The sequence below is a fragment of the Engystomops pustulosus genome, chromosome 10 (assembly GCF_040894005.1).
Source record: "Engystomops pustulosus chromosome 10, aEngPut4.maternal, whole genome shotgun sequence".
In the NCBI taxonomy this organism is placed as follows: domain Eukaryota; kingdom Metazoa; phylum Chordata; class Amphibia; order Anura; family Leptodactylidae; genus Engystomops; species Engystomops pustulosus.
Genome location: NC_092420.1, coordinates 45,639,952 through 45,660,796, shown reverse-complemented (window position 1 = coordinate 45,660,796; position 20,845 = coordinate 45,639,952). Strand labels below are relative to the sequence as shown.

The 20,845-nt window shown below is 41.0% G+C and overlaps 1 protein-coding gene and 1 long non-coding RNA gene across 4 annotated transcripts in view; one reads left to right on the top strand and one right to left on the bottom strand.

Annotated features, from left to right (window-relative positions):
• The window catches only part of FAM78B (family with sequence similarity 78 member B), a 100,221-nt gene that overhangs the window by 68,034 nt on the left and 11,342 nt on the right, over nucleotides 1-20,845 (top strand). The gene's annotated exons all lie outside the window — the stretch shown is intronic.
• Nucleotides 2,265-3,112, bottom strand: LOC140103617 (uncharacterized). The gene is made up of 4 exons (XR_011850147.1): nucleotides 3,080-3,112; nucleotides 2,928-2,997; nucleotides 2,786-2,840; nucleotides 2,265-2,374 (listed from the first exon to the last, which is right to left on the bottom strand). It is a non-coding gene; the product is annotated as an uncharacterized lncRNA (long non-coding RNA).

Here is a 20,845-nt window from a genome sequence, read left to right as displayed (position 1 = left end):
ATAAGTTGCTGAATAACATTTCCCATTTGTCTACTTTACATTTTCATAATTTCTGAAATGTCTGGATAATTTATTTTGATGTCACGCGGCTTACAAATAGAATAGCGCTTTTCCAGATTTTCAGAATTGACTATTTTGGGGATAAATACAGTTTTGAATGAAATTTTACATATTTAGCATCAAAACCCCCTATATAATCTACCCATTTTCAAATCTGCACCCCTCAAGCTATCAGAAACAGCTTTTACGAAGATTGTTAACCCCTTGAGATCTTCATAGTAATTGAATCAAAATGGAGGTGAAATTTAGAATGGTCATACTGTTCCCTTATACGTTCATTTAGCACTAAAATTTACACATTTCCAAAATATAAAAAGAGAAAACCCACCATACAATTTGTTCTGCAATTTCTCCTGAGTACAAAGACCCCCCACATGTGGCTGTGACTTGTTTTATGGGCGCACAGCGAGACGCAGAAGGGAAGGAGAGCCCTGCAGCTGCCAGGATTTTAGTTTCCTCATTGGCCCCTTTTGAAGGCTATAAAATTTTCGCTTTTTCGTTATTGGGGCCATGTGACGGCATTTTTTTTGCGGGATGAGATGCTTTTTCCATTGTTACCATTTTGGGGTTGGTATCACCTATTGTTGAAAATTTAGGAACTTTTTTTGAGGGCAGGAGTAGAAAAGCATCAATTCTGTACTGGATTTTTGACTTTTTTTTTTTTGGTGTTCACCGTATAGACTAATAATCCTGTTAGCTTTATTCTATGGGTTGATACGATTACGGGGATACCAGACATGAATATATTTTCTTACGTTTTACTAAATTTGTCAAACAAAACCCTAATGTGGGGAAAAATCTATAATTTTTGTATTGCCATCTTCCAAGTGGCATAACTTTGTTACGTTTTTGGCTACGGAGCTGGTTGATGGCTTGTTTTTTGCGGGACATGTTGTACTTTGCACCAGTATCATGTCTAAGTACATATGGTTTTTTGGTCGCATTTTATAGCATTTTTTGTGGGATTGAAAAGGTAAAAATCATAATTTTTGGAGGGTTTATAACAGTTTTTTTTTACGGCGTTTATCGTGCGGGTTCAATAATGATTTACTTTTATTCTACGGGTTGTTACGGACGCGGTGATACTATATATGTGGGGTTTGTGTTATGATTTAGACTTTTTTTTTGAGTTATATGTCTCTTTATATGTTTTGGGGGTTTGGGGCATTTTTAGTGATTTATGACTTTATTTTTTTATTGAATAACTTTTTTTTTTACTTTTTCACTTTTATACCATGGGACATGAAGAAGCAATCCTCTGATTGCTTCTTCATGATAATATTCTGCAATACTCATGTATTGCAGAGTATTATCAGTGTCAGCCTATGCACTTGCATAGGCTGGCACTGTGCCAGTAAGATGACGTCACAGACGCCATCTTACTGGCAATTCTTGCTAGTAACTCTGGGGTCCAGATCGGACCCCAGAGTTACTATAGCAACGATCGGCGCCCCCCGAAAACGGTTCGGGGGGGCCGATCGTGGGGGAAAGACACCCCAGATGCTTGTTAGATGCCGCGGTCGCGCTGACCGCGGCATCTAAAGGGTTAAGCACCCGCGATCGGAGACAACTCCGATCGCGGGTGTTACACTGGGGTGCCGGCTATTAGTTACAGCCGGCACCCCGTGTTTCCCGATGCCGGTTCGGCTCTGATCCAGAGCCGAGCCGGCATAAGCGCCGTGGCGGATATATCCGCCACTGAGCGCTAAGTCACTGCGCTCCGTGGCGGATATATCCGCCGCGGAGCGTGAAGGGGTTAAGTGTTCAAAAGTATGTTAAATACAACCTTTTAAGCGCCGTTATTGTGTTTTTTTTCTTTTAGGATAAAATATTTTACTATATGATATTTTTGTTACTAAAACAGTTTGTTTGAATTGCCTTATTGGCACTTTTCGATAAGTAGGTACATTTTGCGTTTCAGTTTTGGCACACACCATCACTGCTGTAGGAGAACTAGTTTTTAGCGTGTAACACCGCGCTCCATGGGTGTGGGAAGGTGATGTTTTTGAATGAGGGCCTTTCTGGATTGTGTGGATGGGAATCTCAGAGGTGTAGTTTGACAAAAGCTGCTGCGTCCTCTGGTTAACAGGGAGGAAACCCTGAAAGTAACAGATCATTTTCTGGAAGGAGTAACCAGTAGTCGGTCGCGCTGCTAAGGGCAGAGGTAGGTCTGATTGCTTGACAGTGATGCAAGAAAATTTGTATAATAAATAATTAACATTTATTGTCACAACTGGTTTACATAAAAGACTGGATAAAACAAGTAGGACAACGCGTTTCGGCGGATTTATCCCTTCTTCAGGTCCATAGGCTTCTGTAATGTGTAGAAACATTGTATCAAGTTCTACTCTATTACATATATATATATACATATACACACATAGGGTTGTTATACCATAATGAAAGTATAAATACATATAGATTAATAGGTGGAAAAGAACAATAAAAAATATATATAAAAATAATATATAGAGATTAATAAAGATTAAATAGATACAAATAAAAATAGATACAAATAAAAAGCAGTACGCATATTCGAAATTGTTATAAGATACTGGAGATTGATATATCAGTACAACATACAATAAATATTTGCAGTAAAGATACTCGACTATGAGGCATTTGTAAACAGAAAATTGATTTTAAATCGTGACCTTGTAGGTATAAGTTTTCACAGCTGGGGTGTATACATCTCAATCCACTGTATAGTAATAGATCTACTAACCTTTTTATATTTGGGGGGAGCACATGGGATGTTCTATATGTAAACAATATTGACACTGGAGGGATAAATAATTTGATTAGATGAGGAACCTAAGAGTTTAATTGATGTCAAATAGTAGACCTGTTGTTAATTAGCTGCTAACCTTCAAAGCTGAGCACTGGGGAAAAAGACCAGTATTTAGCAGGCTGTTTGTTGCTGAGGTCTCTGTTATGCTGAAAACAGGAGTAGTCTCAGTTAAGGTATGGACTGGCAAGAAGTAAGTAGGCTGGGTGCAGGTTAGAGTAGAGGACTTACTTGGTCTGAGGTCTGTACTGTCTGGCAGCATTGTTGAAAGTGACTGCTGACAGCCAGGAGGTGGAAGCCTTATAAGGCTTTGTGAGTGGGCGTGCTTACAAGATGGACATTTTTTTATTTTTTTTTTGTAAGGAGGGAGGGGGGGGGAAAGATGAGAGTAATGAATCTGGGAGTAAGGGGTAGATCAGGTACGTATGGGTTACTTTCTGGCCCTAAAAATGTATATCCATGGACGGGGAGCATTAACACATGGAATGTAGGGATGGATGATGGAGAGGTATCTATATTTTTTCCATTGTTTTGTTTAAACCAAAGGGGCTCATAGTATTTAATTTGAAAATCCAAAAGTTTTCTCTCCTTACTAGCTGAGTGAGCCTATTAGGATGGTGTTTAGAAATTTGTTCTATGATACGGACTTTGGCTTGGGTGAAGTCTCTGTCGTGGTGAAGTTTAAAATGCCTAGACACGCTATGCAGCATGTAGCCTGCTTTGGTTTTGCTGCGATATGTGTTGATCCTCTCCCTAAATGGTTGGGAGGTCTGACCTACGTATTGGAGAGTGCAGGGGCACTCCAATAAGTAAACCACATGGTCCGAAGCACAATTGACAAATGTGGAATTTGTCTGATCTGGAAAATTTCTGACGTGGAATGTGACATAAAGGTCTGTGCCTTATGCTGCATGATTCCACACGTTAAGCACCTGGGGCCATTACACCTAAAGTTGCCTTTAAGTGATGGAAATAGAGTTGCTTGGGTGAAGCCGAGGGTAGCATTCCTCTCGGTGGTCCGCATCCGAGTGAGTGCTAGAAGACTTTTAAGGGTTGGGGCACGCCTGTAGGTTAACCTGGGGTTCTTTGAGAGTGTCTTGGCCTGGTATGGGTCCTTCTGGAGTATAGGCCAGTGTTTCTCCAGGGTGGATCTGATAAACTTATGATCTGAAGAGAATGTGGTTATGAAGTTGAGATTACAATCATTCTCTTGGCGGATGTGTTTGGTTGATGGAAGTAGGCATTCATCCTGTGTGAGAGCTTTTGTCCTCTTATAGGCATCCTTAATGAGATGGAGAGGATAGCCCTTTTGTGTGAACCGATCCTTAAGGATTTGTGACTGTTCTTTATATGTTGAGGTGTTCGTACAGTTTTTTCTTACTCGTTTGTATTGACTGTACGGAAAGCTGTTATCATGCACCGCCATCTTTTTGAAGCCGCCGGCACCTTTGCCGGCGGCGATCAGCAGGAAAACACCCGCGATCGGTGCCGGCACCGATCGTGGGTGTTACCGGTAAGCCTTTGCTGCAATATGCAGCAAAGATTTACCGGCTATCGAGAGGGCTCGGCCCGCGAGCCCTCTCCATGCACCGGGGTTAATGTAATACAGAGGACAGTCCTCAAAATGAAAGCAATGAAAACATTGGGTCATTTAGCAAAAATTGCTAAACACCGCAATTGCTAATCACAGGATAAGTAGGAACTGACAGTCTTATCCTGACTGTGATAAATCCTGACTGTGATAAATCTGGCGCAGCGAAAGACAGGTTCCGCCAGTTTCTAGCTGAAAAACACTAGAGGCATAAATCCCCCCCCATTCCCTCTTGTTTTCCATTTTCTTCCATGCACACTTTGGAAGGAATAGATCTTACTAATTTACTATGGCTTGTGGGTAGATTTCAGTATCTGGACATCTCTTACGTACATGAAATTATTCATAATGCATTTGTAAAGGAGCACAACAGCCTTTATACAGCCACCTGATGTACATGGTCGGATTTCACCACCCTACAAAATGATGTGAATAAAGGTATGATACTTAGAGGGCTAGGTTTAAAAAATAGTCCCAACACACATTTATTCTAATGACTTCATCAAGGAATGGAATCTTAGGCTGTCAGAATGCTCACTAGCTCTCATGCAAATCATTATGAAGTATGAGGAAAGCAAATGAAAAGATATAAAATAGACATTTCTGATTCTCAGGAATCACTTAAAAATGACAAAACAATAATGGATTATTATGAAGACATGAAAAAATACATAAGTTAATTGCTGATATGGAGGATGACATCGTGGTTACAAAAGAAATACATTTCAAAGAGATGTTTTTGGCTACACGCATGATCAGGTTTATGAGTGGGGGCGATGGGAGCGTCCTAATCAAAAACCAAGATCAATTTAAAAAATGAAAAGACTGTCCCACTCAACTTGACATGTTAGTTTGACATCCTCTGATCAAGATCCCTGAGATGGTACACATGACTGTTTGGATTCAGGTTAATACAAAAGAAAAAATTCATATTATACAAAATTTATAACAAAAACGCAATAAAAAAAACAAAACACACAGGGAAGGGAAGAAACCTCAAAATACGCAGGGGAGGGCACAAACACAAGCGCCCCGGAACCATCAGCCCGCAATTTACGGAGTAGGAAAACCACAAAACATAAAGAAACCCCTGGGTGTTGTAAATTTATCATCTCACCATATGACAGTTGATTAAAGGGAGGTTTTGTCACTTGGAATGAACTTTGTCCAAACAAAAAACTTTGATTTGTTTTCAACCATTTATGACATCAATAAATTCATGCGCAATCTTACTATGAAAAGACATTTTATGTTAGACGTTAATGTTCAGGAAACTCACAATGTTTGTCCATCTGAACAACCTGTGAAAGTTGAAAACATTATGGCTAAATAGCCAAGGTTTCTACTGTTGTGGCTCTAGGCAATGTCGAATCTGCTCCTTTATCACTCCAACAAAAACCTTTCACAATAACACAGGCACTAAAATGTATCACATAAAGCAGCATCTCACTTGTAATAGTGATAATGCTATTTATGTGATAGTGTACCATTTGCAATGTTCTTTATGTAGGCTGCACGACCAGAAAATTCAAAACAAAGTTACTGTAACATATAAATGAAGTTGGGAACCAAGAAGTCAAAAATGTCAGCAGAGCTACAGCTCACATTCGCAATGCTCAAAACAGACAGGTTGACTCACTGTATATGTATATGCACTTTTTGGATCATTTGTACATGATGTCACTTAAATGTTTGTATATAGTACTGGTAAATTTGCGTCCTGAATGGAATCTGGATCCAGTGAGCTTATATTTTAGTGGATGTTTTTCACATGCGGTTTGTATGCGGTTATTCGCAAATAAATAATTAATGCTCACCTGTTATTCCAGGATTCCACTCAATACTCGGTATGTCGTGAAGTACACCTCCCACTTCTGATGTCATTATCACGTGATATGTCCTATTACCTTTAAAACAGTGCACTGGTAGATTAGAGATTATCCATAACAAAGGACGTTGCCACGTCCGAAATGTTTTAGAAATGAACAATGTCGTTCCGTTTAAACTGATGAAATAAATAAGATTTTATGGTGACTGAAGCCTGTTCCTGAAATAGCTGGATCAAGGTGTTTCTGCGCATCTAGTTTTACTACAAACACTTTGCACCTCTGTTTTTATTGTTGTGTATGACTACTTAAAGAGAAGTCGTCAGGCAAATGAACCCCCTAAATTAAATATATTTTCACAAACTGCCATTAGAAAGCATTGCCTCTATCCCTTCATTGTCCCTCTACATGCCTGTAAACCTAAGCAATGAGGTCCTAAAGCTGTATGCAAATGACCTGTGAGATGTCCAATGAGTCATTATCACATTCAAGCTGTCCAGCTTATTCATGAGTGGGAGGCACAGCCACACCCCTAGTGCTTGACTGACAGCCTGTTTAATGATGTGAGGTATAGTAGTGTAATGGCTCCTCCATGTGCTGGCGGTCTCCTGTGTGTATAGGAGAGATACAACAGCTCCAGACAGCCATGTTATAGCAGAACATGTCAGGCACTTGTGTAGCTGATGTCTGTGTCTCACACATGTATAGTAAAGCATTGCTAGTGTCTGTGCTTTACCTGCTGACATGCTCTCCCTCCTAATACACATTACACACAGACACGAGCAGGGGGAGGGGGAACAGGGGTGACATCACTGCCTCTGACATAATAAAGAAAAGATGATTTAATAATGATTAATGTATGAATTGAACAGATAAAGGCTGTGATGGATCTTTGTGAGCTGCTCCAAAAGGTAGAGGTGACAGGACTAGTGACACAGACCTGATGACAGGTGTCCTTTAAGAATATGAGCCTGTGCAACCTAAGACAGATTAAATAATTCTGCTGAACCATAGTAGTTACTGCATCACTTATTACTACTAAAATAAATAGGCTAAAATATGGAGTGTAAAATCCCTTGCTATACCACAGTGATTAGTGGGAAAATGGAAATCGCTTCTGGAAAGAATAATAGTTAGTAAATCACAAGCTTTACATAGCAGAGATTTAACCGGTTAAGGACCGGGCCCTTTCCTGTTTTTTCATGTCCATTTTTTACTCCCCACCTTCAAAAATCTATAACTTTTTTATTTTTACACGTAAAGAGCTGTGCAACGGCTTGTTTTCTGCGTAACAAATTGCACTTCATAGTGATGGTATTAAATATTTCATGTCGTGTACCCAGAAGCGGGAAAAAAATCCAAATGCAGTGAAAATGGTGAAAAAACGCATTTGCGCCATTTTCTTGTGGTCTTGGATATTATGGCTTTCACTGTACGCCCCAAATGACATGTCTACTTTATTCTTTGGGTTGGTACAATTACGGGGATAACAAATTTGTATAGGTTTTATAATGTTTTCATACATTTACAAAATTTAAATCCTCCTGTACAAAATTTTTTTTTTTCATTTTGTCATCTTCTGGCGCTAATAACTTTTTTTATACTATGTTGTACAGAGCTGTGGGTGGTGTCATTTTTTGCGACATTTGATAATATTTTCAATTATATAATTTTTAGGACTGTATGACATTTTGACTTTGGGCACTATTTTCCGTTACGTGGTTAAACGCATTGAAAAACCGTTAATATATTTTGATAGATTGGGCATTTTCGCACACGTCAATACCTATTGTGTTTATGATTTTTACTGTTTATTTATATTTATGTCAGTTCTAGGGAAAGTGGGGTGATTTGAATTTTTAGGTTTTTTTATTATAATTTTTTTTTTTTTTAAACTACTTTTTATTTTTACTATTTTTCAGACTCCCTAGGGTACTTTAACCCTAGGTTGTCTGATCGATTCTATCATATACTGCCATACTACAGTATTGCAGTATATGGGGATTTTCCTCCTCATTCCTTACAATGTGCTATCAGCCATTGAAGGGGTTAAAACGAAATAGCCTCGGGTCTTCGGAAAACCCAAGGCTACCATGGAGACGGATCGCCGCTCCCCGATGACGTCACGGGGAGCGACGATCCTAGGTAAGATGGCGGCGCCCATGCTAGCACTGATCGCGGGTGTTACCGGTAAGCCTTTGCTGCAATATGCAGGGAAGACTTACCGGCTATGGAGAGGGCTCAGCCCATGAGCCCTCTCCATGCAGCGGCACACGACCGCCGCCGTGAATACACGACGGGCGGTCTTGAACCAGTTAATAAAATCATCATGGTTCAGTTAGCTCATATTACCATCAGGTTTGGACTGCTGACTGCTTGTTCTATCCATTTATTAAAGGAAACCATATAGAAAATGCTTACTTTATGTTACTTGGCCTTTTTTATCGTTATCTGTCACAAGCCACAGTGGCTATGTGTGAATGAACATGTGACTACTGAGGCCAGTGATTGGCTAAGTGATGGCCTCCTCATCATCACTTCTGTCACGGTGGGGATCAAAAGTTTAAGGAAACAAATCTGTCAGATTCTACTTCATCATCATTGCCATTTTTACACTACATCCCATTTAAGGATATGTGTCTATTCTCATTTCTGTTTTATTTTCAACACATCAGCGGTTCATTTAAAGAGAACCCATCAGGCAAAATAACCCCCTAAATTAAATATATTTTCATAAACCGCCATTAGAGAGCATTGCCTTTATCCCTCATTGTCCCTCTACATGCCTGTAACCTAAGCAATGAGGTCCTAAAGCTGTATCCAAATGACCTGTGAGATGTCCGATGAGTCATTAGCATATTCAAGCTGTCCAGCTTATTCATGAGTGGGAGGTACAGCTACACCCCCAGTGCTTGACTAACAGCCTGTGTAATGATGTGAGGCTGTATAATGATGTGCTTCCTGGTGCTGGTGGCCACACCCCCTGCAGCCTGTGTGTGTGTATAGGAGAGATACAACAGCTCCAGGCTGCAGCCATGTTATAGCAGAACATGTCAGGTACTTGTGTAGCTGATGTCTGTGTCTCACATGTTATAGCAGAACATTTCAGGTACTTGTGTAGCTGATGTCTGCACCATCCCCAGCTGCTGTTTGAGTCAGCCAGCTCAGTTTGATTAGTCATGTCTGGACTGTAAAGAAAGCTCCTTGTAATATGTTCAGGCTGAAGCAATCCAGCTTTCTCAAGGTCCTGAATGTTATAACTATTTTTTCAGAAAAACCATTCAGCTCAGAGATTAAACTCATGTGCATGCATCAGTGTAGCTACAACATTCTCAAGGTGTGTTTGGTTCATAATGCATGAAATCAAATGGTAGATTTCCTTTAAGAGCCAATAGAGCTACAAAAGAAGCCAATGGATCTCCAATATAAACTGTTGACATTAATGAGCACTCTATTTTTCTTCTCAGGTGACACTGGGGAACCAGCCTTTTACTTAGTGTAAACTACCATTATCTGCAGGCTAAAATAAATAATAAAAGCCAGGCACCATGGCTGTGGTAATTTTCTTATATTTGTCACCCATGGCCTCCTTCCTTCTAACATCAACTTTTAAAATGATGCTAATGAGCCTGAAGAACTCCTTAGTGTTACCAGGGCCCCACTGCGCTGCAGCTTCACAGGCTATTGACTCCCCTCTGCCCCCCTACTTTCTCTGCCTCATGTAATCTCATGGAGGAAGTTTCAGAACATAGTAGGAGAGTGAAGAGCTCCGTGCCACAGCTGTTGAATCTGCAGCTAGAGGGGCCCTAGTAACACTTCCCATGAACCCTTGAGGCTGATTAGCATAACTTTAACATTTAATTTTTGATGGAAGGAGGCCAAGGATAACAAATATAAAAAGATTAACCTAGTCACAGGACCCTGGTTTATCACGCTTGATGGTAAATTTGATGGTAGATGGTAGATTGTCCCAAAGTCATGGAAATCTCCATCTACTCTAGACCACCTTCTTCTATATTTTAAAGTAACAACCATGTTTTTCCAGCATCATGCAAGGCTGCAAGATTAACATACACTTAATAAAGTATGGAGTTGGAATACTTCATAGTCACACAGCTTCATAGTAATAGCATGTATCTTTTAGTCTGCATTACAAGATTTATGTTGCTTAATATAATGGAAGATTTTGACACAGAATTAAACTGATTTTGTCTTCCTTTCTGTCTGGAATCAAATTCTTTGCTTTAGTACCAAGATTTGCTGGAGACCGGAATTCATGCCTTATAAATGGGTCAATTGGTGCTTTGTTATTCAAAAAGATCATCCTCTACATTTGAAAGTCCATTTAGAGACGATATGTAGGACAGGGATTGTTCAAGATAAAGTGAATGTTTTAGCTCAACAGCACAACTACGTATATTCTCTTCATTTAGAGTAGTAAAATGAATGTACCTTTTACAAAGATGGTTTCTGTACTGCTACAGTGCAGCAGATTTTATATATGTCATAGGAATGTGTTTTAAAGGAGTCTGCCATTTTTATCTTTATGCAGACTGGCTTCTCAGACATATTGAGGGTGGTGCAATGTCTGCGCTCCCTGGCTACACTGCTCACCACCTACCTCTTCACAATGTTATACAAGCTGCCTGTGACCACCACACTCTATCTCCTTCTCACTTCCTTCTCAAGAACCTGTGTCTTTCACAGGCAGCAAGCAGGCCTTTGGTCCATCATGCTTCCCACGGCTGTGTGCATAAACCCATAGCCAGACATTGGGACGATGACTGGCACCCGTCCCATTATACGTTCATGTACAGGAGACCTAAGGCTGTGGGCACCATGTTCCAGTCTCTCTTTAGGTTGAGCTGGACCAATTTTTGCCCCTCTAGGGTATTGAAAGTTTCCTTCTTAACAGAAAGATGCCCAAGCAAAAGGTTCACAGCTTATATATTATATACAGTGGAACCTCCGATTACAGGTAACCTGGTCTGCTAGCGTTTCACAAGGCAAGCTTACTTGTAACCACAAATGTGACAAATGTTAAGGATCATTGTTTCCCTCCCCTCAGGGTGCAGTCATACGTTGCAGTTGAAACTGCATCACTATCAGCTTTGAGGTGGTTTTAGATGTAGTTTTGTTAATTTAACAGGTAAAATACATTTGTTGAACAGGTTTGTGCAAGTAGAAGTTATCCACACTGATAGTTTTAAAATATAAAACAACACGTTTCGGCACTGAACAAGTGCCTTCATCAGGTTTAAGAAATAATAAAAACAATGAATGGCAAACAGTGTATGACTAGTTTCTTTTATGTCGATACACAGAGCCTCATTATTTATTTAGGAAGTACGTCAGGATGGTAATGGTGGTGTGATAGGGGAATTCGTCCCTCCGTCATCACTATCTGTACGTATATGGGTTGCTCTTCGTATAGTATCACTGCTATGTTATGTATAGCCAAAGTGCAATTTGGGGATTTCCATGATGGCTACCAATAACTTATTAGTGGGGACCCCTGTGTATGATAATAGTGGTCCAGAACCAGATGATAGATTGTGGGTATTTAGCAGCTACTCTGTAGGATCTGCTGATACAGAAACTACGGATGCCACATAGGATCAAGAATCCAAACACCATCTGGTCAGAAGCACGGATTCGCTGTCGTATATTCCCTGTAGTTCTCAGGTTAGTATCGATCCCTAGTATTTGGCAAATTAATTAAAAGCTTCCTGTACAAATTGTTAAAAAGTGTAAAGAATAAAAGATAATGCAAGGAACACATTTGGCATTGCGAATTGTTAGGAAATTCCCAGTATATATAGGCTTCAGTTTTTAAATGTTTCAATCGCCTTGTTTAGCCTCTCGAGGGTTAGTGATTATTTTTTATTTAGTGCCATTGCACCATCACAAATTTCTATAGATACATGATCTATGGGTGTAATGGAGACACAGTTAAAATCTTTGTTATGTACTGTAGTTGGGTGTCTTGATAGACTCTAGAGTAGGAAACCCGATTCTGTTTTGTATCTATGCCCATTTAACCGCAAATAAAGGGATTGTGTAGTGCTACCCACATATTGGAGACCACAGGCGCAATTAATTAAATATATAACAAAATCAGAATCACAAGTCATTCTATCTTTGATGGTAAACTTCTCTTTTGTGACATTTGAATTTATAGGCACCTTTTGGAAAATCTTTTCCTAGTATATTTTTGGGTTTTTTTTTTTACACACTTGAGTTTACTTGGTACAATGATGCTCCTTATAATTTATGCTTTCCAAAATGTGATTGTTGCATTTGGAAGTATTTTTTCCAGATGAGGATGGTCTTTCAAGATTTTCCAATTTTTCTGTAGTAGTTCGCTAATTGCATTGTTTCCCTTGTCAAATGTATTAATAAAGTTGAATTGGGTGTGCTTTAGAGTTGGAGTAGTAGCTTTTTTAGGCAGTAAGCATTGATTCCTGTGACGTGTCCACGTTTTTTTTTTTTCCTGTATGCTTTTTGTATTAATGGTCTAGGATACCCTTTCCCCAAAAACTATAAATATAATATTATAAATAATTCTCTCTTGTGCTTTATAATCCATCGTGTTGCTACAGTTTCTTATTCTACGAAATAGGTGAAACAGGATTTACTTTAACCATTTATTGTAGTGGGCACTCTTGTAATTTAAATAGCTATTCCCATCTACCTTTTTGAAGTGTGTTTTAGTTTTTTATTTGATGTAGATAATCTTTATGGATTTCCAAGTCCAGAAGTACTATTGAGTTTGAAGTGAATTGAAGTGAAGGTTGAAGTGAATTTTAGACCCCAGGAGTTGTTATTCACATATTCTACAAAAGCTTTGGCTAAGGTTTCAATTTCCACACCAGATGAAAAATAGGTCATAGATTAGATCATCGGTAGAGTTTTATTTTTAACCAAGAAGTACAGGTGTGGATATATTGGGCCTTGAACCGCCCCATGAACAAGTTGGCATAGCTCGGGGTGGCTTGAGGACCCATGGCTGTTCCACAAATTTGTTTATATATTTGACCCTGGAAGTCAAATATAGCATGGTCCAAAACAAATATAATGCTGTCAGTAATGAGTTTAACCTGTTTATCATTCATATTTGTTTGGTTTCTTAGATAGCAATCAGTCGCACTTATCCCCAAACTGTGTGAAATATTTGAATAGGGTCAGAAAATGTAATTCTGATTCCATTTTAAGCCCCTGAAGTTCAAGGATTAGGGCACTGGAGTCACGAAGATGGGATGGTAGGGTTTTTACAATATCTTGTAGAAATAGGTCCACATAGTCTGATAGAGAACTTGTGAGCGATCCAATCCCTGATATGATGTGTCATCCTTTGGGGTTTTTTTTAACCATTTTTATGCTTTTTTGGGAGGTGATAGAAGGTAGAGAGGACAGGGTGACTGATGATAAGAAAGTTATTCTCTTGTTTGTTGAGAATTCCCTCGTAGTATGCCTGTTTAATAAAGTTTTTATATAATGATAGATGTTCTTGTACAGGATTCGTCTTAAGGGTAATGTAATATTTTGTGTCAGAGAGTAGATTGGTGGCTTCCTGTAAATAACAATACCTCCCCCCTTACCAGCTTCTCTTATTACGATGTTCTGATTCTTTTTGATGTTTGACAATGCATTCAAATCATCAGTTGTTAGGTTATTTATTGATGTTTGTTTTGTTTTGATATTGCTACATTCTTTCATCACAGTATAAAATGCATCAATATGTGGACCCTTATAAGCCACTGGATTAAGGCTACATTCACACTAACGTATGGGGGACGTATATACGGCAGACGTATATACGTCCGATATACGTCCCCCATAGGCAGCAATGGGCGCACGGCACCCTACGGGAGCGGTACGGGGCCGCACACGCGCGGCACCGTACTGTTCCATACCCGGGAAAAAGATAGGACCTGTCCTATCTTTTCCCGTAATACGGCGCCGTGCGCCATTAATTCCTATGGAGAGGGGCGGGGGTGAGCTGCGCTCACCTCCTCTCCCCGTACACTGCCGTTGCCCGCTACGGTACGGTACGGGCAACGGCAGTGTGGATATAGCCTAAAAGTGGATTTTTTTTCTGGTTGATGTAAAAAAAAGTATCTGAGGTTGTAGTGGTCAGTAGTGGTTCCATCTTTGTGAAATTGTGGTCATTTGACTCGGATCCGAGATCTTGGTCAGGGGGGTTGAGGGTTGCGTTGGACCTTTTTCTAAAAAAAGAGAGGTTTGATGTGGTACTGGTGGGTGATGCGGATACTGGACGGAGATACCAAGATTGATGGGGTTAATAGGTCCTTTACTATGATGATTTCTGTTTCACTAATGTCGGTTAATGCTATTTTGGGGTAATATTGGTTCATGATGATCGTGTTTTGACTCTGGGATGACAGTTTTTTTTCTGTTGAGGAATTCTAGTTGTATTAGTTAAAGGTGAAGCCTGATTTTCTATTTGTTTATAACCCTGATCGTTATTTAGCGTTTTATCAGTATAAGAGATTTGGTTTTTGTGGGCATAGGTTTTCTAATTTCTTAACTTTTTTCTGAATAATTTTATTCTCCAGTTCAGTAAGCCGCAAATTTGTATTTTATTAATGCTATTGAAATCTGGGTGGTCTCTGAGTTTGTCTAATTCCTTATAAATCTTTCAATTTCTGCAGTATATTTTTGTGTGGTAGGGTAGGGTGTAGGGTAATGACCCTAGATATTAGTTAAAAAGCACATTTTTCAATTAACCCATCCCATTCCGTTGTGAATGTATGCTCTTTGGCGAATGTGGATGGGATCCCTATTCTTAAACCTCTCTGACCTCTGGTGTAGATCTCTGAATGCCCTAGGCTGCAATGATCCACAGTAAAGTGATTTGTTATCATGCTTTATTGTTAATCATTGTTCCTATGACAACCTAAAATTTTATACTATACAAATTCAAGTTAAAGGACATATACCACCAGGATCAAAGTTTGTAAACCAAGCTCGCTAACATAACGGTGTGTGACCTCTCTGGGAGGATATAAACTTCTTTAAGCTTTTAATGCCTTTGTTTTTAAGAAAAAATGCCTTCATAGTTCTATACCTAGAGCATCAATGAGTTAAAATGTTTGTTGTGTTTCCATGCTGTGATATAAAATCCTTGCTGTGCTAATTGAGTAAGATTATGTGCAGGAGGATATGTTGGCGTATATAAATAGCGGTGGAAAACACTGCGTTGATCCAACACTTGATTAGACATCATGAAGGGGGTCCTGTTTACTAGCTACACAGAGGAGCAGATATGATAGCAGAGGTATTAATCTAGACACAGCGGAGTCATTACCTTATCACAACTCTTGTAGATGAGTAGGTTAAACTGCCTTAAAGTAATCACTAGATGCTATTTGCAGTGTAATCTTTTTAGCTTCTTGTGTATTTCCTCTGCATCTGCTCTGATTGCTGTGATACACTGGATCATTTAATGTCTCTGGAAAAGTGGATCTCCCCATTTCCACATTGTTAAAGGGGTTGCCTGGTATCAGGTTTTTTTTTTTTTAATAGGTCCCAGGTGAGTATATAAAAACAAACCCTTTACACTCTTTACTGGCACAACTATTTAACAAGGTGCCTCCATCGCCACCTATCTTTGTTTATATAGAAAGCTGCAATCCGCTACAGCAGCAGTTGCAGGCTGTAGCGCATTTATTGCTGTCGGCATGAAGTCACGCGATTTCTCTGTATGCAAGAGGCTACCTGTGATGGAAGATGTCGCACTGATTGAAGAGACGGAGATGGGTGAGTATGGTGCATTTTCTAATTTTAGAAAATGGGGGGACCTATATCGAAAAACACCATACACAATCCCTTTAATCTGATAAGGTAGAGTTGTGGGGACTTGAGGGCCGAACAGTCTACATAAACTGCTAATAACTCAGTGACAACAATGATCCACCGTAAAAGTAGATTATCTATCTATGGACCCTGAGAGTAACTGCACATTGGAGAATAGAAATCCACAGAGAATCTGCAGCAGAGATTGGAAGATAAAAACTGCTTCCTGCACAGTGTACACGTCCATCTGATTTCCTTGGTTACATGGGTACTATAACCTGCAGCAGATTCTTCATACACAATTTTTTTGCACAGGACTTTGTGCAGGGGTCCTAAAACTCTCTTCTGCTTTTCTCTGCCCCTTTGTGTCATGTTTCTATTTTGCTTCTTCAATGTATATGGGAATAATGTGGGGCGTTTATCAATACTTCTATGCCAGTTTTTGGCTCATAACCACTGAAATAATCACAATTTCTTCACGCCATATGGGTTTGGGTGAAGGGGAGCCTTTTGATGTGTGGAGATGGGGAGAGGCATAGTTCCCAACTGTCGCAAATTCCATGGGACAGTCCTGCTGTCATCCCAGGCGACTGCGAGTTTGTCCCAATATCCCCTGCAATGTCCTAGACCAAACAAGAGAGATCCTCCTCCTGTTGCGGACACTCTAAAGCTTCAGGGCTACAGTATGGGGGAACAGGAGGCAGGATCAGAAGCTTCTGCTGTAGCGACCTCCCACAGAGCAGTGTCTTCAGCGGGCCTCCTCAATCACCTCCCCTATGCCGGCCCCGCTCCCCCTCTGTAAGGCTGCTGGTGATGTTGGATGAATAAACAATCATCACAGGGGTACAGCAACAGGAAAATGGCTGCTATGGAACCTTGCCATCCAGTCTGTAACCTTTCGTGTTCAGCAGAAAACTGTCCATAAACAATATCCTCTGCAGCTTCTTCACCTCTTTATTTGTCGAGTCACACCGAGGAAGGAGAGAAGCCTCAAATCAAGGCTGCACAGAGAGCTGCCTGACCAGTAAGAAGTAAGCCTTGCCTATGTTGTTTTCCCCCTCGTATCTAGGAGAGGCTGGACACCATAGAAGACTTCAGAATAAGGCCCCCCTTCTCCATATCTGTTCCAGTATCTTCAGGCCACATGGAGGAAGTAGACGCCTGGCAGCTAGAGATGATAAATTCCTAGTTCTGCCGTCCCCTCCCCCGAAGTTTCTTATCCAACTGTGGACAATTTCACTGTTATATACATATTATGTTGTACAATGAGCAGCATAATAAGTATAGATTGCTGGTGAACTTTCGCTATTATTTAGTGTGCCAGGGCTGTGTATTTACACCCCTGGTCCCCCTTTATGTAACACTGGCAGCTGCAGACCTCTGCTGCTAAGCTGTCAGCAGTTCAGGGTTTACGAAAGATCAATAAAATACTGAATAAGTGAATTTAAAAGGTCAGTGTGTATGTTGAACTTCATGGGGCACATTTACTTACCCGTTCTCTCAGAGTTCCCGAAGGTGCATTGACCGAGGACAATGCACTGTGCCGCAATTCAATAAGATAGTGCGCCTGATTTCCTGAATTTGTCGCTTCCCCGATCAGGTCCGCCAGAGTTCATCAACTTCTTCCTGGTGCATGTAAGTGAATGTCTTGCGACACAATTTTAAAGTTAAATCCCACACTAAGTCCGAATTAGTTGAATCGCCCAACGCCCCCCACCCCCCGATTGCTGTTGCATGAAAGCCAGCACAGTTGTACCAAAATCCAATCGCATGCGCCAAAATCCCCTTCTAAATACCTGTCCCAGCAGGGCGATCCTCGAAAATGTCGGAAATCCGATCCGCGGACCCTTAGTAAATAATGTGTTGCTATGTGTGAATTAATGTAAAAGAGTATAGATATGTTTTATGGAGAACAGCCATTAACCCCAACAACTGCCATACTAGTACGTTGATAGGCAGAGTATGGAGAAGGCTCACTGGCAGAGCAACAGGGATTCAAATTGCTGCAAAAACTCAGTAACCCAAATGCCACTCAGTCACCACTGCAATTTTGGCAGTATATTGATACTGATATTGATGCTTGTGGCACGCTACTACAGATGTACAGTTCCCGCCCTAAAAAGGTAGCAAAAAAAACTTCAGCTCATCCTGCAAAAAATGAAACTTAAACAGTATCAAGTAAAATAAACTTCAATGTTTAAAGTATGTTTAATGGCTACTCAGCCAAAACGTTACAGCTTGCAATAAAGTTCACAGCTTATTTCACCTGTTATCTGGATTGGAATAGTGCTATTTTTTTTCTAGATAGATAAATAACAGAAAGACAGATGAATATTAGAGATGGGCGAATTTGTAAAAATTCGGTTCGTCACGATTCGTTGAATTTTTCCAAAAAATTTGATTTGACCAGAATCTAATCATGATAAATCACGTTAAAAAACAGGTATTTCCTGGCTGCAGAGAGCCTGTTAGGGTGTTGTAGAACGTTGTGCCATGCTTAAATATGCATAGGGAGAGTGGTTTGGTCTTCAAACAATGCTGTGTTTTAGTATAACACGCACATGACAGCCGCCGCTCTTAGAATCGCTTCGAGAATATGATCCACAGATGAGCAGCAAATTGGATACTTGCATGTCCTGTGTGTTCTGTATCCACTCCTGCTTTTGGCTATCAATCCTGAAGCTTTTCATCCTTCTGACAGATGAAATGAGGGGTGGAGGGTGAAAACAGCATTATGGAAATCACAGGGTGTTCCAGGGAGACATTGGTCAGTTGGCAGCAGCATGAGTAGGCTGCAGAGTGGCACAATGACAAATTATGGAGGTGGCAGAAACATGGTAGGCCACAAAGTGGCAGAGTGATAATAGTGTGGAGGTGGCAGCAGCAGCAATAGGCGGCCACAGGTGGCAACATGGTGGCAGCAACATGGAAAGCCACAGAGTGGTCCAATGAAATAGTGTTGAGGTGGCATCAGTATCAGCAGGAGCCCGCAGGTTGGCACAATGATAGAGCCTGGAGGTGGTGGTAGCAGGAGCTCATATAGCCAAGAACAGAGGAGGCCACATTGTGGCACAATGACGAAGTTTGAAATGAATTAGAAGTTGAAATTTTCCATTTAAATTTGAATTTGAAGATTAGAGATGCCACATCCATTATACATTACAGTTTTCCTGAAAATATCAGGTCTTTGACAAAAAAGAACTCCAAAGGTGGCACCAGCAGCAGCAGTGTGAGGTCAGAGGTGTGGAGGTGGTGGCAACATGGTAGGCCACAGAGTGGCACAATGATATAGTGTGGAGGTGGCATCAGTATCACCAAGAGCCCGCAGGGTGGCACAATGATATAGTGTGGAGGTGGCATCAGCAGCTGCATGAGCCTACAAAACCCACAGCAGAGGAGGCCATATTGTGGCACAACAATGAAGTTTGAAATGAATTTGAATTCAAAGTATTAAGTGTAAATTTTAATTTGTATATTCGAGACGCTACATCCATAATACATTACAGTTTTCCTGAAAATATCAGGTCTTGGACAAAAATGAACTCCAAAGGTGGCAGCCTGCAGAGTGGCACAATGATATAGTGTGGAGGCGGCATCAGTATCAGCAGCAGGAGCCTGCAGAGTGGCACAATAATATAGTGTGAAGGTGGCATCAGCAGCAGCAGGAGCCTGCAGGGTGGCACAATAATATAGTGTGAAGGTGGCATCAGCAGAAGCAGGAGCCTGCATTGTGAAACAGTGATATAGTGTGGAGGTGACAGCAGCAGGAGCCTGCAGAGTGGCACAATGATATAGTGTGTTGGTGGCATCAGTAGCAGCAGGAGCCTGCAGGGTTGCACAATGATATAGTGTGGAGGTGGCATCAGCAGCAGCAAGAGCCCACAGAGGGGCACAATGATATTGTGTGTTGGTGGCATCAGTAGCAGCAGCAGGAGACTTAAGGGTGGCACAATGATATAATGTGAAGGTGGCAGCAGTAGGAGCCTGCAGAGTGGCACCATGATATAGTGTGGAGGTGACGGACAATTCCAGTCCCTGGTAAAGATTGTAGGAGGCAGATGGTGCAACTGGCAGCAGATGTGTGGCAGCATCAGAATAGTGGCTGAGGCAGGTAGTTAGAACCCTGACTCATTTCTCAACGTTTGGAGGAGGCGTCATGGCTGATCTAATCTGATGCATTAGGCATTGGTGAGTTGAAATCCTGGCTGATCCAAGCCTTATTCATCTTGACAAAGGTCATTCTCTCCACATTACGGGTGGACAAGCGGGTTCTCATTGGGGTAACGATGGCCCCCGCCGCACTGAACACCCGCTCTGGTGCCACACTACTGGCCTGGCAGGACAGCTTCTCTACTGCAAACTCCGCAAGTTGCGGCCACGCATCAAGTTTGGCTGCCCAGTAGTCCATTGGATCCTCTACCTGAGGTGGTGAAGTGCTGTCCAAGTAGACCACCACCTGCTGGTGCAGGATCTGCTCCATGTCCTGCTGCTGGTGGCGGCTACTCTCCTCACTAGGCGGGTGAAGGAAGTTGCTCAATAAGGAATCCAGACTTAAGCTGCTGCTGATGGAACTGTTACTGCTCCTACCCCCCAAGCTCCCTACAGCAGCCGTGTCAGTATTACGCGCAGCGATGACTGCCAGGAATCCCCTGGCATCCCAGAGGATGGACAATGGTGCACATAGGCAGCGTCCAACTGTGTGCACAGTATTTCTCTATAGTATGACAGTTGTTTCTCCCTCTTAGCAGCTGGAAAAAAGTC